The sequence below is a fragment of the Vidua macroura genome, chromosome Z (genome assembly GCF_024509145.1).
Source record: "Vidua macroura isolate BioBank_ID:100142 chromosome Z, ASM2450914v1, whole genome shotgun sequence".
In the NCBI taxonomy this organism is placed as follows: Eukaryota; Metazoa; Chordata; class Aves; order Passeriformes; family Viduidae; genus Vidua; species Vidua macroura.
The window spans coordinates 81120198-81124480 of record NC_071611.1 but is presented as its reverse complement, the minus strand read 5'-3'; the positions used below and the strand labels follow the sequence as shown (position 1 = coordinate 81124480).

Below are 4283 nucleotides of genomic sequence, written 5' to 3'. Positions count from 1 at the left end.
ATTAAGGCATCAGAGCTCTCTGACTGTAGTAGGAGACAGCCTGTGGGTATTTTAAATTTACTTTGAACCATCTCTACTGCTATGAATTACAGCTGTGGGGTGTGAGACAAGAGGCAGTCCCTTAGCTTGCCACGCCTGAAACCATGTTTTAGAGGTAAAATTCAACACCACAGGATGCGTCTGCCAGGACTTATCCTGAAACAGTGGAGCCATGGATAAAATACTCTGGAAATTTTGCTCTACTTTTACTCCTTCTAGATTTAGAATGTGTAATTTTAAGTCTATAAAGGGCTGAAAAAGGAGCTCAAGGAGAGATACAGTCTGTTTCCATGCACTGAGATTAGCTGAAGTTATTTAAGCCTCCCAAGGCAGGTATTTCCCCTGCCACAGTGCAGTGGTTCCCTCTCTGAGACGTGTCTAACTCTTCTTTAATGCAGGATACGACAGCCAGCATCCCATCTGAGAGTTTACTAATCACTCTAGAGGAGAGTAAATTGGGTTTTATGTCCTCTGCAAAAGAATGCAGTGTTAGTATAAAACACAAATTTAAAGCACAGCTTTAAATTTGTGGTCTGCCTATAACCCCATGGACCTTTTCTGCCACTTGACTTATGGTAGTTGCTTTGCCCTCATTTGGCATTTGTGAATTTGGGGCCCTCTGTCAAGCTGAATTCCTCCCTGGATTTTTTAAAAAAACTTCCTATTTGATAAAATTTTGAATTCTGACTCGGTCTTCCAAAGCACTTTCACCTATTAACTGTAACATCATCTGGCTTTAGGCATACCTTAAAAACAAATAAGTCAATAAATAAGTAAATTGCAGGGGAGAGGGGAAAAATTCCCCATGACAATCAGGCTCACATTCACACTCAAGAGGAAATTTTTGAGCAGGTCAGCTGGGTGATTGATTTTATTGTTCCTTGGTGACTGACAAAGTAGGGAGCAGAGCCAGAACACAGGTGGAGGCACCTGCACCTGCGACAGGAGAGATGAGACTCCCACACAGATACAGAAGGAAAAAAGTTTTAGAACACAAGCAGAGAAGCCAGTGTCACATCCCCATGAAAAAACTCTTGTCAAGGTTCTGAGCAAATTTAAATCTAGACATAATCAAGGGGATGACACAGAGTACATCCTTTATAAAACAAGTGCTAGTGGGATTCACTACTCACTGCTACATTTTTAACCCTCCCTGTAGGAGACAAAACTTTAAATCCTAACTCTTTGGTTTAAAGAGGCATTACAGGACATGGATTTCTTTTTTGAGTAGGGTAAGGGTCATGGCAGTGATTGCAGTGAGTGGAAATTCATTGCAGGCTGCTGCAGGAAGGTCCTTTGGTACAAGTTGCAGACAATCAATTAAACCAAAGTTCACCAGCCAAAGGTTACATCATAAAGCTCTCTGATCTTCACATGCTGTATGGATACAGCTGGAGTGCATTTTCCTGGGCTTTCTGGTATTTTTTTATGATCTGAATTGTATTTTTGCCCTGAAAATATTACAAGTTATTTAGTTTTCATTGCATCATGGTCCATTTTGACTGCCATTGGCATTGTGACAGGTATTGCCACCTGCTGCAAACAGCAGTGTATTTTAGTCATGAATATTTGGTTGCACTGGTGCCAGAATGAGTGAGAATGGGAAAATTGGAATAGAATACCAACTCTAAACTGTAGGGAATTGGGCACATCCATTTTTAGGAGCTCAAGATATAAGACTGATCCACTCCTGCATCCTTGCAAAGGTCTTTGGGGTTACATCACCGTAAGCCTTTGTGATGATAACAGAATCATGTGGGAGCACTAAGATCTCCAGATGTTTGGGAATTTGTCTTTGAATCTCATCCTCGCAGCTTTCGTTGCCTCTTTTTTTCTCAGGCCTTTCTCATCACAGGTGGATTATCCCTTAAAATTCTGTGGCTTTTATGGAAGGCTCAGCTGCAGGAAATGCCAGTCTTTGCCTTTCTGAATTTTCTGTAGAGAGGCTCTGACAGAAATAGAAGTGTGTTGCTGGTTCTAAAACAACAGGGACAATTATTAGACTTACCTTTCTGTCTCCCTGGCTCCACAGCCTCACCTGTCTTGTGAGAGTAGCTGCTCTTGCAAACAGCCCCAGGGCTCTCGAATAATCTCAGTTCCCAACCCAAATCTTCCTGCTGCTTTTATTAAATGTGGTTACTGGTGCTGGTGCATTCAGTCTCCAGCTGTTTCCTCCACACTGAAATGAAATGACAAAAATATTTATTCTTTCTTAATAGCAGTTTTTGCCTCCTCATTCCTTAGGCTCTGATTTGCATCAGTAATATGTGAATATACCGTAACTATTTCTGTTTTTGTTTTTCAGGTTTCTAGTTTCTGCGCTTCTCCAGCGTCTTGTACCCTCCTGCGGTGAGCTAGAACATAGAATTATCAGTCAGCAAATTTTACTGTGGGATGCATAGGAAGAAGGGCTATTTTTTTTTTTTTTAGATCAGGAAGAGTCCATATGCCAGATTTGCTCAGGTGCAGGAGCAGATGTACAGGTACAGCAGAGGGGACTCAAAAAGTGCAGGTGGGAGACAAAGGGGCAGACAAAAAGACTAATGCAGAATTACTGCCATGGCCTTATGGCCACTCAATTAGGTCCTTTCCTTCTGCCCTACTGCACAAGAGCTTTCAATTAACATTACTACTACACACCTTAATTGCTGCATTCCTGGCTCTAGGCTGCTTTCCCCAGCTTGCAGCTTCCTTAAAGTATGAAATAGTAATTTTATAAGTGTGCAGTTTAGATATTCATTATGCAGCCCCTTCTTAAGGTTCAGAAGTTGTAAACTTGTGAGCTTTCCTTGGAGTCCATTTATGTAACTTGCAAGCACGTAAAAATTGCTGATCTGAGTACAAAATGACCCTTTGTACTTCATAAGATTTAAGACCCTCAAATTATAGGTGTTGAGCTAGGCAATAGCCCAGGTAATTAGTAGTATTTAAATAACTGATTAGACAAAGAAGGGTTTAACCTATTATCACTTAAAGCTTTCTTTGAAGTGCAGAATTGTTCCCCTTGTGCTTATCCTGGCTTCTTGCCAAAAATGGATGCAGTCACATTCCTCTGTGGCTGCCTTTAAATGCACTTTTCTTTTTGTGACTGGGACAGTATGACACAAATTCTGATTATCTCTATTTTTTTCACACCTGTGGTGCAACTAACCTTACTACATCTTCATTCTGAGAATAAATGCAAAGTTATCTTAATTTTCTGGAGAAATTTTTAAGGTTCTCTTCTTTTTGTATGTTTTTCTACAGGAAAGTAAACTAAACTTACTGAGCATAACAGAATTATTGCTTTCTGTTGATTCCTCTGTAATTTGGGTTTCTTTGTCTTTATCTAGTTCTGTAGTCCAGACTTTGAAAAATTTTATTATGATCCAGGAAATCTATTTCTCTTTTCTTCCTGACACATTGATCCTTGTGCTTTAGGAAGGCATTAACAATGCATGAAAAAGGAGTCATTACTCATAAGTAAGAGAAATGGGTTGTTACAATTGGATTGTCTCAGTTTTAAATCAGTGTTTTGTATTATTGTTTGTAAGCTCCCTTCTTAATCCCCTGACATCAACAAAGCAACCTTAAGGAACAGGTTTAGCATTTACAAAAACCACTTCATGCCCAGAAATAGGAAAAAATAATATATGGAGTTTCTATTTACTGATAAGGCTGGAATATGGGTTTGAATCATGAAGGACAGATTGCTGAATATATTAAGCAGTGAAAGAGAACTTGCAGCTGGGACCAGGTTTGCTAATGGATACTTCTGCAGCCTGTGGGAATAACTGCAGGTCCAAACAAGCATAAACATGAAGAGAAAAAAAAAACACCTTCCAGAAAGGCAAAGAAGGTTAATGAGTTAGCCTTCAATTTTCTGGCTGCAGAGCAAAGTAATTAAAAGGTATCTAAGTGAATGTTATGAGCTGGTGTTTCATTTCAAAGATGCAGAGATGATGTCAGCTACTGAATGGTGCATTAGTATAGGTGTGACCTGCTATTCTAATCAATTATCCCTTCCCCCACAAACATGGGGAAAACACATTGATTTAATCTTGTGATTTTGTTTCTGTATACAGCCTAAATTGCTTTTGGCACCTTGAGCATGAGAGTAATTTACTCTGCTAATACTATGCTTTGTGGTCTCGGGTGTAATTTAAATACTGCAATTTCCTCTTATTAAGCTTAATGCCCCCCCCCCCCCCCCCCAGCCCCCCCTCAAAAGGATAAAAAAAAAAAAAAAAAAAAGAGATGAATGC

General features: G+C 39.7%; 1 long non-coding RNA gene across 1 annotated transcript; it reads right to left on the bottom strand.

Moving 5' to 3' along the window:
• Positions 1-1665: 1665 nt before the first annotated feature.
• LOC128822209 (uncharacterized) lies at positions 1666-2732 on the bottom strand. Its single transcript, XR_008441397.1, has 3 exons — positions 2680-2732; positions 2317-2393; positions 1666-2218 (listed from the first exon to the last, which is right to left on the bottom strand). It is a non-coding gene; the product is annotated as an uncharacterized LOC128822209 (long non-coding RNA).
• Positions 2733-4283: the final 1551 nt, after the last annotated feature.